Source organism: Schistocerca nitens, chromosome 4, assembly GCF_023898315.1.
Source record: "Schistocerca nitens isolate TAMUIC-IGC-003100 chromosome 4, iqSchNite1.1, whole genome shotgun sequence".
NCBI lineage: Eukaryota > Metazoa > Arthropoda > Insecta > Orthoptera > Acrididae > Schistocerca > Schistocerca nitens.
This window is the reverse complement of record NC_064617.1, coordinates 465499296-465517718: the sequence shown is the minus strand read 5'-3', so window position 1 is coordinate 465517718 and position 18423 is coordinate 465499296.

Sequence of the window (18423 nt, the reverse complement as noted above, 5' to 3'; positions counted from 1 at the left end):
AATAGCCACAAAATATTATCCGTCGGTTATTTAAAGTGTATCGAAAAAAGTCTTTAATAAATGTGTTTTGTTAAGGTAAAGGTAAGGGCTACGGCGCAAGACCAGCCCGTGACGGGGCTATTGGCCCGATTGCAGGTATAGAACAACTTTCTTCGCGGCTACGCTAGGAGGGGGAGGATGGCGAACCCTTCGCCCGAGCCACATTTATACCAGGGAAAGACCACGTTACTCATCTGATAGCAGGCTGAGTGGGGCTGGGATCGTCCTAGAGCAAATGGAACGATGAAAAATCTAAACCCTATTCGTAACTGAACCCAAGACCTCCAGGGCAATAGCCTAGTGGTCTACCCACTAAGGAGACTACAACTAGTAATATTTTTTTCAAAATCAGATAGTTATGGTGTTATACCTACCTCACGTAACACTATGGGTTATTTAAGGCTAGCGATGATATATGTAACTTATTCAATACATAAATTTCTGTTAATGGGGCATCCAAAAGTGTTATGTAAATTGTTCGTAACTGAAACTTCCGCTTAAGTTGTTCAAAATTTTTATTACTTAAATATTAAACAACCCGGTTTCGTGATCTCAGCCCCATCTTCAGATGCAACAAAATTCAGTGTAAACTGTACATGTCCTAGTTAAGTTAAAAGGTAGCACATCTGCCGTACGTGGCTCATCAGTGGGAGTATGGAAAAGTGACACCGCCAAAACCATCTTTAAAATCTGTCTAATGTAAGTCACATTTGAAAAGTAGTTTAAGTGTTGTCACTTTTCCAATTTACGATACGCGCTCTGATAAGCTATGGCAATTGAGTTGCCTTTTACGTTAACCTGAAAATGTACATTTTGTACTGATTTTAGTTGCACCTGAAGATGGGCCTGAGACCCGGAAACCAGGTTTTGTAAGACTTCAGTAATAACTGTTTTGTAGAACTGTAGCGGTAGTTTCAGATTTTTTTTAAAAAATCTTATGGGACTTAACTGCTAAGGTCATCAGTCCCTAACCTTACACACTACTTAACCTAAATTATCCTAAGGACATACACACACACCCACGCCCGAGGGAGGACTCGAATCTCCGTTGGGACCAGCCGCACGGTCCTTGACTGCAGCGCCTAGACCGCTCGGCTAATCCCGCGCGGCGGAAGTTTCAGTTCCGAGGAATATTTAATTCACTTTGTCATGCACAAACAACATTATGAATTTTTCTGTTTTTCTTTCATTTAACTTTCACAACCGCAGTGTCGTATCGCGTTTTCTAGCATAGGAATCACATGTTTCCGGCGTTGCATTTTTCACCGTTGTATTACATATAGTTAAGATTGAAAGTGTGGAAGTGGTTGCGGCATTATCACGTGGGAATGAGGTGGACGGAGGGTGTCGCATACTGCCGTAGCAGGTGCGCCAGAGACAGCCGTAGGCTGTGCTGCGTGGTTGCGTGTTCCTACGGGAGGCGCTTCAACCACAGAAACGGACCTCAGGGTGCGGCGCTCCCAGGGAATATGGCGCGCAGCCCGGTGCGCCCGGCAGGTGCGGAGCGCGTGTCTGGGAATACACGGAGCCGCTACACGTGCGCGTATTACACGCCTGGATTGCTGGCCCGCGACCTGGCCGCAGCCTTCTGTAATTGCGGGACCGGCACTATGTCGGTGCCAGAAACGGAGTCAGCGTGGTAGCACTGCGCAGACAGTGTTTCGCGCTCCAGTGACAGCAGGTGTGGGCTTTACAGCTGTACAATTCGACATCCGTCTTGTACGTTTAGCAGCTGTATTGATTCGTTCAACTTCATACTCCTCTTCATCAGTTTGAAACTCACGTCATTCAAAAGCGGTCAGTTTCTTTGTAGGAACTAACAAATAAAATGCATTCTAGTTATTTTGCATGATTTTTGCTTTTCCTTTTATAAGAAAATGGTTCAAATGGCTCTGAGCACTATGGGACTTAACAGCTAAGGTCATCAGTCCCCTAGAACTTAGAACTACTTAAACCTAACTAACCTAAGGACATCACACACATCCATGCCCGAGGCAGGATACGAACCTGCGAAAGTAGCGGTCGCACGGTTCCAGTCTGAAGCGCCTAGAACCGCTCGGCCACTCCTGCTGGCCCTTTTATAAGAACCTTTGACTTTGTCAACCATCTACATCTGCAATTTTACATTTATTTTCGATGTACTGGTTAAAGACTTTTTGTCAGGAATCAACTGTAAAGTCACACCGAAACACAAAAACTTTGCTCCAGCTTTCACATGAAACGAGCCATTGTTTACTCCAGATAGTTGTTTCTCTATTGAAAGGAGTCTACTGGGGCACACCTGTATGTGGCGCCAGAATATCATAAGAAAATTAATGTAAATTGGAATGAAGCTATTACACCATAAACGATGTATATCTCCGATAGGCTTTATAATGCGGATCGCTGACTGTGCACTACCGCAGAGCCAAAGATACTGCTTCTGGTCTGAGATTGTAGTGTTGGAGCAAGAGAGCACTGGGTGCACAGTTGTAGGTGGTTGTCTGTGAGCGAAAGACAATGGTGTAGGCAGTTTCTTGTGGTGTGCTATGTGAAGCCACTAAGCGTTATATTAATGTAGAAATTACGGGAACATGTAAGCAGAAGTCTTCTGACAAGCCAGGTAAAGATATTAAATAATTATGATATTTGTATTTCCAGCCCGTTGGTATAGATGAGTTGACTGATAATTTGTAATTGTTGAGTAACCCCAGAATGTACGTAAACTGATTTGATAAAAAGGCTAGTTGGATATTTAACTCTTGTAATGCTTCTAAGATTTGTGAACAGAGACATATGTAATTTGATGATTTGGATCTATGTTGGATTAGTTAGGTTAGATAGTACTTACTGTTTAAATCTCATTGTTTGTGAATCAATTGTGAGTAATGTAACTTCAACTGTCAGATGTTTTTGAAAAGACAAACTTCACTTGCAATATAATTTTGCTAAAAAGCTCAGTGTTAGTAATTCACCATGATCAGTACCGCCTCCCGGTCCAGCTCATATATTTTTTCAAAGAAGCTGGCTTTTTCATAAATGTTTTCATTTATCAGCCAAAACAATTTTTTGTGCATTTAAAAGTATTACAGCCAGCGTTACACATCGCTGAGGCAGTAGCTAGTATATTTTTTCATGAGAGACCAGAACATATCGCGTTCCACCGTTGCTGCTTTAGAGATAGACAATTTAATATGTTTGTTATGTGCACAGGTACCAAAGTTACCAGTTTTGAACAGGGCCAGAGTATTCAGTGCCTTAGAGGCTGAATGTATTTTGCAGTTACTTTATTTCTTTACTGGTATTCGGAGTTGCATTGCTCAATCGATTCGTATTACGTTTTGCTAACAATGTCACAGAGTAAGCAGTTTACTTGCACTTACAACACGCTACACGACAATTCCAGTTCAGGTCCCATTCTACAGTTCAGACATTCATTCAACATAATTATAAAACATTTCCTTTTTTATAGAACGTTACAACATCTATGGTACAATACGGTGCTATGCTTTATTTATTTATTGTACCTTATTCTGTCCATGCTTATGTTTAAATTTCGTATTTTTCTGTTTGCTATCGTCATTGTTAGGAGTCCTCTATCAAAGTTGGCGTTATAGTTTGAGCTGAACACAACAAATGTTCTTCACTTAGGATCTGTTTTCATGTATCAGGTCCCAGGCCTATCAGTTTCTTACAAAATATGTAGCTGTACATGTGATTCTGTGACTGTATCTCCCTCTAATTGTGTTACTGTTTTTCTTGTCAACATTTAATTTAAAATGTTAGGTGTTATGTTACGTTTGTGAACCAATAACTCCATTGTTCATTTAGTTACAAAGAAAGTAATGCTTTGTGATTCTAAGATGCAGGACAAATATTTAATTAAATAACGTAACAAATAAGGACTGAAAAAGATTGCAGTTCATAGATATATACTTACTGATTTATTTTAAACTGTTACAAAATATTAGTTGCTTTACTGGAACTATAAAGAATCTGCTTGATTTGTCCATCTAATTTCATTTTCGATTTTGTCAAACATATTTATTACTTCTATCCAAAAGAAAAAAAAATTAAATGATTATGTGGCACTGATGGCCGGGAGGCCCCATCCGGGGAAGTTCGGCAGTCGGGTTGCAAGACTTATTTCAGGTGACGTTACATTGGGCGACTTGCGTATCAGTGATGACGAGATTATGATGGCGACAACACAACCCCCAGTCCATGGACGGAGAAAATCTCCAACCAGGCCGGTAATTGAACTTGGGCTCACTGCATGGTATCCAAATACATTAGCACTCAGCTAAACGGGCAGATCATTTAAATTCAGTAGCAATTGAAATGTCTTCTGTTTAAAAATGTACAGGCCAAAAAGGAGATCACTTCCAAGTACATAAAGAATGTTGTGTTTAATTATGTTTTGTACATTATGGGTAAGGAGTCAGGGTGTGAGGCTTAGAATTCTCCTCATCTGATCTGTAGATCATCTCCAAGTGTGTGACCGTTTGCGAATGCAACGGTGTAAGGTAAATCTGTCATAGGCCTCAAGGTTGGTATGAAAACCACTGCTTTATGAGCCATGGTTGTATTGGAGGTCATATGCTGTTGACGTCCTCTGATCTTCGAACTTACTTACTCCGTGAATACTAATAAACCTCAAGAAATGTGTGTTTGAAAGTTACTACTGCACTTTGACTCCACAATTTTCGAGTTATTCAAGAAAAAAGCATTTGAACGTAATATCTGTAGGTTTTTCTTGAAAAATTCGAAAACTGTACCCCCTAGGAAGAACGCATCCTGCAAAATTTAACTACCTTAAATTTCCTACAAATAGGTGCTGCTCATATTTTCTGTAGGACTAACAGTTTCCGCATAACAAGCGAGAGAATGTGAAAACCTTACACGTGGTATTTGAAGGCATTGCGGGTTGCATAAACCCAGCAGTAGTGCTTTTCATCCTTACCAAGGCAAAGCAAAATAATAATTCATAGATCTAGTAGTCTACACGATTTCGGGACAAAATTAGGCGATGAAATGTGTGTCAGTATTTCTCTTCCATTCATTTGATTGATTTTTGACATTGTAGTTTTTCGCAATGATACCCATCAGTGGTTGATCATGGGGGTATGCACAACCCCAGAAATCAATAGATCTTCAGGGCGAAAGTGTCGATATCATAGATGTTTTGTAGCCCTCTCTCTCCCTAAATGCTTCCCTGACAACGTGAAACCGATAATCAAAACATAATGATTTTGCGTAACTTGCCATGCGTTCAGGCTCATTGTAATAAAGATGTAGTAGAGATTCCGTCATGATCAATTACCTTCAGCAGACATGTCTATTCGTACGAGCTAGTAGCGTAGTTAGTATTCATATATTCCGGAGCACAATTAGCTGTTAGCTTCGGTGTATGACCTGTCATTAAGGTCGTCATTGACCAAGCAAAAGTCTCACTGATACTGAATATACAAGCACATCTAACTGATACTGAATGTGCGAACTCATCTGACTGATACTGAAACACTAGATCATCTAACTGAGTGATTCTTTAAGCGCAACGGCAAACAATTTTGTCCACCATAGGATTCATCATGAAGGCCCATTAATTATGTGAAATGTGTACGGATATGGAGACCGTCTCACGAATCCATGGACCCTGATGTCAGTAGGGGAGTATTGAAGCTGGTGGAGGCTCTGTAATGGTATGGAGCATGTGCAGTTGGAGAGATATGGGACCCCTGATGCGTCTAGATACGACTTTGACAGGCACGTAAGCATCCTGTATCATCATCTGCATCCATTCAAATCCATTGTGCATTCAGACGGACTGAACAATTCCAGCAGGACACGTCGAGAATTGCTACAGAGTGGCTGCAGGAACACTCTTCTCAGTTTAAGCAATTCAAACTCTCCAGCATGAACATTATTGAGCATATCTGGGATGCCTTGCAACTTGCTGTTCAGAAGAGATCTCCACCTCTCGTACTCTTGTGGTTTTATGGTAAGCCCTGCAGGATTCCTGGTGTCAGTACCCTCCAGCACTATTTCAGACAATAGCGAGTGCATGCCATGTCGTGTTGCGGAATTTCTGCGTGCTCGCGGGGGCCCAACACGATATTAGGCAAGTGTACCAGTTTCTTTGGGTCTTCATTGTAGTGATTTGTAAGATTTTTCATCTTCTAATCTGAATATTACTTCGTGCTTCCCTTGCTAAAACAATGTTTTAATCTTTAGGTGAAACTTCCTGTTGTCAAAAAGTATCGAGGCTGCGTACATAGACGGAATGTGTTGAACAATTACAAGATGTATGGATTCCGATACTGATTAATAAGACACTGAAATATCGCGAAAACTACACAGCGGATCAAAAATGTTATGATTCCAATTTGTTTGTCTCGTGTTGGGACATCCAGCGATGCCACAGTCAACATGCAACCGCACCACGGGCATGGGTGGCGGGGAAAACTTTGAAATCTTCATTGGGAACCCTAGTTTTATATTGCAGATTAATGCTACTGCAAAATCTACATACGTTTTGTCTGAAGTATTTTCTTCGTTTCGCTACGGATGCCACTGTAATCAAAGAAATAGAAATAGGCACACAATCGTAATTTACTGCATGCTACTCAATGGCCCTTCATTATCCAGTGGCACGTAGGTCCCCACCTCCATGCTACGAGGGTAGGACAGGCCAGTATTTCACAACTTGGAACTGGGAATCCCATGTACAACGCTGCATTCCTTCGACATATCGAACCGGGGATTACTCGAGGCGCCACCGTGGCCGTGTAGCGCCCTAAAACGTATCACAACAGCCAGTACACTGCGACTGAAGCTTACGTATCGTGGAGACATATAACAGATAGCGGCTCTAAACATTAAAATCCTTGCGCAGTGTTTATTGCCTGCACACCTACCTATCATTTGGAGAACAGACGTGCAAGTGGGCGATTAATGCCGCAACCACAGAAGAAAAAATTTAAATGATCCTGATTTACGGAAAATGTAGGAGAATTGTTGAAGCTAATGCTGCGTGCCAAGCGTTTTCTAGAGAAATCTCGCTCTCGTACGTTCTTTTACAAGGTTGTGAAGGCAGCGTACAGACCGGCAAAAGGAAGCGAAGCAAACGTGTTACAGGAGAAGCTGATAAGACAGCTGTACTATCAGCCGTGTATCACAGCCCACGGATAAGCATCCGGAAATTACACCGCGAATCCGGTATGTCCGCAGGTCGTATACTCACAGTACTGCACTGTCGTATCATCCATACCACGTGTCACTGCATCAAGATCTTCATGGCACCGATTTCGATTAGCGGCTGGTGTTTTGTGACTGGGCACGTCAACAAATGAAGACGACCTCCACGTTCTTTGCCGAGCTACAATTTTCCGATCAGTCTACATTCACAAACCGTGGTAGCTTTGACTGGCGTAACATACACTACTGGAGTGTAGGCAATCCCCAATGGTTACGGCATGTTGCCCAGGTCACTACGCAACTGAAAAAATACGGGACGTTATTAGACCGTGTTTACTGTGGTCGGTGGATCTTCAGAGATGTCCCTACTGATTGGCTCGCTGGGTCGCCGGATTTCTTTCTGTGAGGATATTTAAAGGATAAGGTGTACCAGCAAGTGCCAACAGGCCGTGAAGACATGGTCGACCACTTTAGAAACGCCTGTGCTGACATTCCCGCACATATGTTTCTGTCATGTGTAAGGTCATTTGAAAAGCTAATCACGGCGTGTACTGAAGCTGGCGATACTACGTTTGAAGAGTAACAGGAGAAGAAGAGTAGCGTTCAACTCGATTCGCGGCCGCAGTGGCGCGTCGAGTAGTCCCCTGTTCGCTATATCGGAGGACTACAACGTTGCCAATCGGGTTGCGAATTAGAAGGTATGAAATACTGACCTGTCTTACCCTTGCAGCACAGAGGTGGAGTCCGACGTACCATTGGATATTCGAGGGCCATTGAGCAGCATTTCGTGAAGTACAATTGTGAACCCATCTCTTTTCCTCCGATTAAAGCGCCATCTGTGCCGAAACGAAGAAAATGCTTCAGACAAAAACGTATGTAGATTTTGCCGTAGAATCATAATCTGGAATGAAAAATGAGGGTTCCTGTTGAAGATTTCGAAGCTGCCCCCCACCACCCACGCACGTGGGTATCATTGGGCGCCCCTCGGAGACAAACAAATTGGACTCGTAACATTTTTTTGATCCGATGTGTAGTTTTCGAGATATTTAAATATCTTCAGTTAAAATGAAAACTCTGCGTATTCAGAAACTGAATGGATAACGGAAGAAGTTACATGATATATAACTCTATAACACGAGCCCTCAGACGCTACATCGTGTTCTACACAAATATATGACAAAAAGTTTTCACGTTCTCACAACTGATAGAATAAAAATATATCGATATTGTCCCATATAAACCATGCAAAATGAGTAAGGATTCCTGTTTCGTAAACCGCACGAATTCAGGCTCGCTAAATAATCCTGTTAATACATAGGGCATAGTGGTAACTAGGCACCATGGGGTATGCGAAATCTCCTCTTTACTGTCTTGAATGTTACGAGCATAAGACGTTTTTCAGCGTTACAAATTCCAAATCATTAAATAATTGTTCGACCAACAAGTAGCCATTGTAACGGCGTTTAAATTCACATGGAAAGAATTTCCAATCAACGTCCTGCTAAGCTAATTCACGAAGCATTACACATATAGAAATAAAAGTAAACAATCGTAAAATATTGCAAGTGAAAGGTTTTATATGATGAATAAACTAGGTAACGTGGTAACTGACTGGCTGTCTGAGGGACACATGGGGATGAAAGAACCACCACATAAGAGAAAGACTATAGTTATCAATTTCATGACTTAATTTACAAGATGTTACACAAATAATAGTTAATCTGGGAGGAGAACTTTAATGACAAAATAATGAAAAGTTAATTCTTACCTGCACGCAAGCTTAGTGTGGCAGGGCTAATATCACACCGTTTATGTAGAGTTTCAGCGACATTATCAAACGCGGCGTCTTCTACCCAAGTGTGTAAGCCACTAGCCCGTTTCTTCTCCTTAGGTCCTATACGTTACTAGCCTAAGAGGAAACATTTCTCCTTTAGTCACAGATTCTGCTCATTTAGTTCGTCACATGTCTTACGCAACCACAGTTAACGTGCCACTATCGACCAACACGACAACCAGAGTGTGTGCGGGAAATGAAAAATTCTTTCGAGAAACAGAAAGCTTCCTCTCCATGTTCGTGCATGTCAACTAGACATGGTGTAATAGATTATTTGTGACATAGTTTGAAAATGGATATGAACACTTGTAACCTCCCCACAATATTTGAATGACAATATTTAAATGTTAATGGACATAGAACCTAGTGTAACCTCCTAGCAAATAAAATATTTTATTGACAATGACAATTAAATGATAAATAGCAATCTGACCCAAGTGTAAGCTCCCCACAAAAATGTAAGTCAATTCAATGATAATGAAATCTCAGTGACAATGAAAAGACAAATAGACCGAAATGTCGATATTAGGCCCTGTCAAATAATTAAACTAAAATTCTTACGTCAGTAAAACTGCATCAGCTCTTATTTTCGCCATAGCTTGGAGGAAATGCATCGCAAATATTCTTTGAACTTAAGTAAATTTTTCTTTAAGGAATTGCATGGGAAACTTTCTTTCAATAAAATGTTTGTTTTGTTAAAATGCTTGGTTTGAAAACAAAATTATTATTGGGGCGATTCTTGAACAAATTAATTACAGTTAAGATACATTACATTATCAGATGAGCGCAATGCTGATTCGTTACCCTATTTAAAAAATATACCTCGTCCTGAATCTTGACCAGAGGGCCATGTCGACACCTGCCGACTCCTCACACAACTCCGACTGACTCTCGCGCGCTACTAGCACAGACTATGTCATCTCGTATGCGCTACTACTCTCGAACTGCCTACATGCTACTGTGACCGACTACAACTCGCAACTGAACTCTCTCGCAACTCGACCGCAACTGCTCTCTTGCGCGGTCAAGCGCAGACTAGGAACGACAAACAGCTCTCTGGTCAGAGACTCCGCAATGCCTCGCCATCGCTGCTACCGAGTACATACGCGTTTCATAACCCTCCACTGGGGGGGGGGGGCAAAAATTTGGCAGCGATGGTGAGTCATTTGGACTTGCCATCGCAAGAAATTTTTTCTCAACTAATTAACTTTACAATTACAGCATATATACAGATATAGAATATGAAGGAAATATGGTGCACATGCATCAAGTAGAAAACATATTAGACAATGACAAAATGTGAGTACAAAACATATTAGCAAATCAGAAAAATGTATATACAAATTATTTGATAGATAACAAAGTGCACACGCACTGAAAAATTCTTTAGCAATTTCAGAACAAATAAACAGAATGGCAAAAAATCATGTTGACAAGTGACATGAGTGCACATGCACTGCAGTTCAGAACATATCAGCAAATGACGAAATGTATATACAATGAGTAACAAATGACATAAGTGCATACGCACTGAAGTATTGAACTTATCAGGAAATCATAAAAAGTATACAGAATGAGTACAAATCATATTGAAATATGAGAAAAGTGCACAGGCACTGAAGTTCAGTAGAAAACATATTAACACATGACACAAGTGCACATCAAATATAGGTCATGAATACAAATCATGTTAGCAAAAAAATGTTTTTTTTTGCTATGTTACAAGAATTAGGATAGGAAATGGAAGGATTGCATCATGGTTGTAGCACTTTAGGTTGCACGCAGCTGCACTGAAAGTCCATATCTTTCCACAGAAGTACAACACCAAGTGAGACAATCTGAAGTTCTTTTCCCGTGTTTATCAGCGTACCCAAGACACTGAAATGTCGCAGTAATATTCCATGTTATCTTTTTGGCAGTACATCAGGTGCACCAAACAGTGGGACCATAATAACGTCTTCATCGCTCACGGTGGTGGACAGCATGTCGTGTCAACACCACGCTCTTACAAGGCACACCAACGTAGAATTCGTGCAAAAACCAAATATAGTGCTCCATGATCATGAGGATGGACAAGACAAATGGATATTGCAGTAATTCAGGGTAATTAGCTCAGAAGGTGAAGGACATTAAGTCACATAGTAGTCTTAATTGAGAATTACATTAGTAGTTTACGGCATTCATAGCCCAGTTATTGAACATTTCTGTACCATGTATTTAGTATTACAGAATAATGTTCATAAAATTAAATTATTGGCATCATGGGTAATCGTATTACAATAAACAGTGGCAGTCCTTGGCCAGTTACAAAGCATATTTAGTATGACAGAATAATGTTCATCAGAAGTCATCATTGAAAAGGAGAGTCAATTATTGGCATAGCATTAACATAATTCATTGAGTTATACTAATTATTGGCACTCATTGGCCAATTACCAAAACATCAAAAGTCATCATTGGAAATAGGAGCTAATGAATGGTGTAGTATTAACATAATTCATTTAGTTACACTAATCATTGACACTCAGTGGCCAGTTACAAAACATAAAAAGTCATCATTGAAAACAGGAGCTAATGAATGGTATAGTATTAACATAATTCATTTAGTTACACTAATTATTGGCACTCAGTGGCCAGTTAGAAAACATCAAAAGTCATAATTGAAAACAGGAGCTAATGAATGGTATAGTATTAACATAATTCATGTAGTTACACTAATTATTGGCACTCAGTGGCCAGCAGGTATTGAATAGTACAAAACATTGTTCATCATTCAGTATTATTCAGAACTCTCTTAAATGGGTAGCATTATTTGGAACTGGTGATACATTTTTTTTGTTAGCAATGCATTGCTTTGGGTAATTATAAGGGAAAGCAAGAAGAGAAAAAGAAAAAAATTTGCTTCTGGGTTGTTCCTGTAAATGAAACATGTGTAACGTCATTCGTCATGAGTTAGCTGTAGCAAGGTTGTGACACAACTGGGTAAAAAAATGCAAGTACTAGTATAGTTTTAATAAGTAACAGGTTTAGTAAGTATCATGAAAAGCTTCTCCTGAAAAAAGATACAAGATGGATTATTGAGCAGAAAGAAGAAACGCAGACTATGCTGAAAAGTAGTGAACTTCGAATTAACAGGTAGTGAAATGTGTATAAAAAATGTGTTCCATAGCTGTCCTTTCCAAAACCTTCAGTCATCATACCATACGATGTAAAACATACTGTCAAAACAAACTGCAACAAATACTTAAATAACTACATAGCATAAATACATAAACTTCAACATCATCCTCATCTGTAAAGAAAAACTTCATTATCCATATTATCATAACTTCATTATTATCATCACCTGTAAAGAAAAACTTCATTATTCATAGTAGCATATTCTCCATCATTACTCTTCATCAGCATTTATTATCATCCACTTCATTACACATTCCACAACTATTCCTTATCTCTAGCATATTTCATCATTAAAAACTAAGATGTGTAGTTCTGTCTGACAGCCTGCATCAATCGCCTTGTATTCTGAAAGAAAAAATTAGTTAAGACTGCTATTCTACGATGTGTATAGTATATTCTTGTTAATTCTGATCCATTTACTCTTCCTCATAAGGTTTTTGTATCTTCTTTCGTCTATTCCGTAGTTGAAATTCCCATTTCTGTTTAATTTATTTCCTTTACGCATCATTTCTTTCTGAAATTGATGAACAAAGATTAATGTCTTGCATTTAAATCATATACCCACTAAATAATGACTGGTTTATGGTGACATAATTAAGCATACAGCATAACATGACAGAAAACGTAATATGTCAAAAGCATAGACAGTGTTCAAAGGCAAAAATGTACAGAGAATATCACAATGCAGCAACAAAAAAAAAAAAATGTAAAACAGTCACGATGTTAAGATATCATAGGGCAAAAAAAAAATGTCAAAGTCAACTGGTGTGTGTTAAACCTTAACTATTTCACAGTGCATACAAACAAAACAGGAAAACAATCATACATACATAAGAAAGACAAAATGTGACGTTCGTTGTGTTCAGCTTGTATGTAGTATAGTTAATAGAGGCGAGAATTAAAGACTTTAATGGAGAGAGAATTTGATAAAATTAATACGTCACTACATAGAATTGCATAATTATTCATAAAATACGTAAGTTCATCTGGAAAAATATGCACGGTCTGATGTGTAACGACAAGAAGAACGACCTGCTAACCTTACCTTGCCGGGCACTTGCCAAGAAAAAATACGATAATCATCAATAAGTAGTCACATAAATACAATTGCAAAAGTGATGATAAAAATTAGTAAATAGCATTACAGTGTGATAAATCATAAAGTATGTTCACTCAATAAAGGGTGTTATGTTGGATAAGTGGTGGTTTCCTTTCGATTTTCTGGTTCTCAGAGTTTGGACGTGTACAACATTGGGGTGAGGACTGCTGCGAATCCGATATGGACCTGCGTATAGAAGTTCAAATTTACTGCACTTACCTTTTATTCTGCTGGATAAATAGTGTGTACGTACTAATATCTTCTGTCCAATGTGAAAGTCACGGCGTGTACAAACCTGTTTTTGCTGTCTTCTTCGGCGCTCTGCGGCACGTTTGATGTTGTTCAGCGCAATGTCAATTATTTCGTGGTGTCGTAATCGACGAGATGTAGGAAATGTTACTAATTCTTTAATTTTGTTTGGTGTTTCAACGTTTTTCAGTATAACAGACGGAGATAGCATAGTGGATTCATTTGGAATGGAATTAATTACATCCTGGAATGAGAGTATATGTGTATCCCAATTAATATGTCTTTGGTGGCAGTATATTCTACACAGTTTACCAATTTCTTTCATTAATCGTTCACAAGGGTTCGAAGAAGCATGGTATCTGGATATATAGATCGGAGAAATGTTTCTAGCTCGTAACATGCGTGTCCATATAGCAGAACGAAATTGTGATCCATTATCGGAAATTACTCTCATCACATGCCCTACATGAAATAGAAAATGTTTTACAAATGCTTTCGAAACGGTTTTAGCAGTAGCTTTGCGTAACTGAGTGAAAGTAACAAATTTTGAAGTGAGTTCAACAGCGACAAAGATGTAGCAAAAACCTCTGTTAGTTCTCGGAATTGGACCAAAAATGTCTACTGCGGCCATATGTCTTAATTTAATAGGTACAATGGGATATAATGGAGGAATGTGTGAAGTGGTGTCTGACTTAGCTTTCTGGCAAATTTTACATGACGCTAAAACTCGTCGTATACGTTTTTCCATATTGGCAAAATAACAGTTCTGTCTCAGTATAAGAAAACATTTTCTGGCTCCGTAATGTGCATAACTTAAGGGCTCCGGAAAGGCTCAAAATCATGAAAAGTTCAATTTTTACTTTTTTGCGTTTTCTGAATCTGCAGACTATTACCTTTTAATAGATATATAATTTATTCAATTCCGAAGACTACTACTATTTTTAAATTTTTTTTGAAATGTGTTCTACATGGGCGTGACCCACTGTGGCGCTGTTAAACTGCTGTCAAATGGTGTTATTATTAACGTCCGTGTTCATCAGGTACATTTTAGTGATGTGAGATAAAGTATGTGTTGTGGCTAACCTGTGATGGTTCAATATATATCGCTGGTGTGATTGTCGATTGTTTCGTGTTTATTTACTCTGTTGTTATCTCGAAAATATTCGTAATTAATTCTGTTTCTTGAGTCTCTGTTTTGTTGAAGTATAATAATGAGTAAAAGTAAAGTTATTAGAAATCCTCTGAAGGCTTTTAAGAAAAAGAGAAATGTTGGAAAGCCAAAGGTATTTAGAAATATGGGAATGAAGATAGGTTCTAACATTGTACGAGCGATGCTTGCTTTAGACAAGGAACGCCTTCGAGCTGCAGACAGGGCTGTAAAGAGTCTAGAAATACAAGCAAGAGTAAACAGGAGGAGGAACAAGAGGAAGCTGGAGGAGGAGTTTGCAGAGGATGAAGATAATCCATCCTATGGACCTGGAATGCACTAAAAAGTTAATCCAATCTTTGTCGCTCGATTCCCAAAACTTTTATTTTCTCATACTAATTACATGTTTTCTAAGGATCTTCCAAACATATTTGTTTCAAACTTTCAGTAAATGTTACACAGTACCTTCTGCATAATTTAACACAGCCTTTTTCCAAAAAACTGTATATTTTTGAATATATAAATAAAAAATTGCAAAAAAATTTTGTGAATTTTCATTACAATTGAAAAAAAAATCATCTTTAATAACTGAACTAAAATTTTGAAAAATCCCTGTCTTAAGTTGTAGCCCATATTCCAATAAATAATCTGTAAAAAGTTCAACTTCCTACCTCCAATACTTTGTGAGGAAAGATGTAATTTATAAGCGTTATTTTAACATTGCAAGTATAGGGCGTTCCGGAGCCCCTTAAATGAGTATACCATATTAATTTGTTAACCAGTTCGTCAGGAACGCATAATAACCAACTGTTGCTGTCAGGATGAGAGCGGCGAAACAGAATGTCATTGCGTACAGTGTAGTGGTTTCTAATCGTAACATTATTCTTATCTTGCCAAAGGTGTTTAATTTCTTTCCATACGTTGTCTTTACTTTGCTCTTTTGCTATGTCCTGTAATGACGACGAAATAAAATTTTCAAATGCAACTTGCTGAATGTACATGACGCTGAAATTTGCTTTGCAGAAGTTGGTTGCTACGTCTTGCTGATTGTTGCCGAGAGAACGGGATAGTGCATCTGCTATAACATTTTGTGTGCCGGGAATGTGAACTATTGTAAAATTAAATTCCTGTAAATAAAGTTTCCATCTGCTTAATCTGTCATGAGTGAATTTAGCCGAAAGTAAGAATTGTATAGCTCTATGGTCTGTGTAAACGGTGGTATGTGTTCGATAAAGAAAATGTCTAAATCTCGTGAAAACCCAAACAACACATAATGTTTCCAATTCTGTAACGGAATAATTTCGTTCGGCAGGTGATAGAATACGACTTGCAAATGCGATGTTTTTAATTACTGTACAACCATCTTCTTCAATTTCCTGAAAAATATGTACGCCTAAAGCGGTGTTGGAACTGTCGGTGGCAATGGAAAATTTTCTGGTAAGATCTGGGTGCGATAAAAGTGGAGCATTACGTGCTGTTATTTACGGGAGGATGCTGTGGTATATCCACTATTTGAACTGTTCTGTTATTTCTTCCTGACGTATTACGCTATGGATGATATCTACTGTCGGGTTCATTCATAACAATATGTTCTTGCGGATGATTTTGCTGTTCGTGAGACCGACTGTTATTATATGTACGCTGATAATTGTGCTCATCGTTTTTACGTCTGTCGTGATAGTCATTCCTATACGGTGCATTGCGATAGGAATTGAAATACTGTGTTTTCTGTACGTAGTTGTTCCTTTGCTGCCGTGCGTTACTATTTGTTGTACCTGGGACTATACGTGCACGCGGCGAAACATTAAAGTTAGGTTGACCTTGTGCATTACATTGTTGGTTAGGTATGCTAACCGGCTGACTTTCATGCTGTTGTGGTGAAAAACGTCTATTGTTACTAAAATGCGTTCGCTGTTGCTGAAAATTTTGCACATACTGATGATTAAAATTTTATCTGATATTAAAATTACGGCGGTAGTTCTGCAGTGCCTAATGAAAATTGTCACTTTCGGTAAAAATTTGTCATATCCGGTTTTCATTATTTTTTTCTTAATTCTAGGTAGAGCAATAGTTAAAGAGCTGTTTTGATAGATATAAAGGATAGTAGAATAGAAGGCAGCAGTGCAGAAAACTAAAGATGAAACAGCACTACTACAGCTCGGGGCCCTATGCACGCTACGGCACATATTCATTAAAGCGTAATGAATCCCCTGAGGTCTATTACGCGCTGCAAATACATTTCAGCTTTTGCGTTACAGGCAATGGCGGTAAAAATCCAAAAGAAAATTGTAGTATCCAGTTAAAAAAAATGGTTCAAATGGCTCTGAGCACTATGGGACTCAACATCGTAGGTCATAAGTCCCCTAGAACTTAGAACTACTTAAACCTAACTAACCTAAGGACATCACACACACCCATGCCCGAGGCAGGATTCGAACCTGCGACCGTAGCAGTACCGCGGTTCCGGACTGCAGCGCCAGAACCGCTAGACCACCGCGGCCGGCGTAGTATCCAGTTCAAAGCTAGTTTCTTCATTACAGGTAATAGCGGTGAAAGTACAAAAATTAATTGTCTTATACAGTGTAAATCGTGTATCTGTGCTCTGTCATTATTAAGTTCCTTAGATTTTCTTGCGGATAAAAATTGCTCATAATCTACGTTCTCGTCACTGAATTTGAGAACACGTTCAGGTTTGTGTGAGAATTTGTTTGTCTGTGTCTGTTCTGAATCTAAGTACCGTACTCTCTGTTGATTACCTAAATTATACGCACTGCGTGAGTCTGACAAATGTTCGAAAAGTGGCGTCTGCTGTGATGAGTTATTAACTGAAATATTTTTCATCTCTGTTACCTCTTGCTGTAAACTTGACAGTTTTCTGCGTAATGTGCTATTAGATGAATCGATCTCATTAATTGTCTGTTGTAGATTTTGAAATTCAGGTGTTTGATTAAATGAAACCGGTGAAGTATCGTCTGATTTGCTGTCATTATTACTTTCAATAACGTCAATACGACTGGCCAATTCATCACATTTTTCAGTCAGTATTTTTACCTGATCATCAGTCTTAGTGTCAGAAGTATTAATCTGCTTTTGTAATTTACGTGTGGTTTCGTTCAATGTTTTAACGTCAGCTTTAACGACATCGGAATCCTGTGTTAGTTCTAATTGTTCGAATCTGTCTGTCACTGTTTGAATATCTACTGTGTGTGTATCTGTTTTTGATTTAAGATCAGAAATTTCATCACGTAATTCCGCGTTCAACTGTTCGATGGTATTAATTTTGTCGGACACTGTAGCAATATTGTTGTCTACGTATGTTTTTGCTTTCGCAAACATTTTACGTTTGTCTTCTTGTCTCTGTGCAGTGATTGTTTCCATGACTTGACGTTTTACTTTATTTTGATCCTGAATAAAGTTGCGGAAACGCGTATCACTGTTTTGTATGTGAAGATTAAAACGTTCGTCAATTTGAGTGATCTGTTGGTCGAATTTCGCGTCAATCTTTTCATCCATTGTGCGCGAAAGTTCTGCTGTCATTGCTTTAAACTCGTCGCGTAATTGTGTAGCCATTTCAGAGCATTGTTTAGCGACTCTGCTAATTTCCTCTCTAAGTGTTTCTGTCGTAGCTGTTTGCATTTCCCTTAATTGTTGCGCAACAGATCTAATTTCTTCGCTACTTTTTCTTGAACAAGCCTCAAT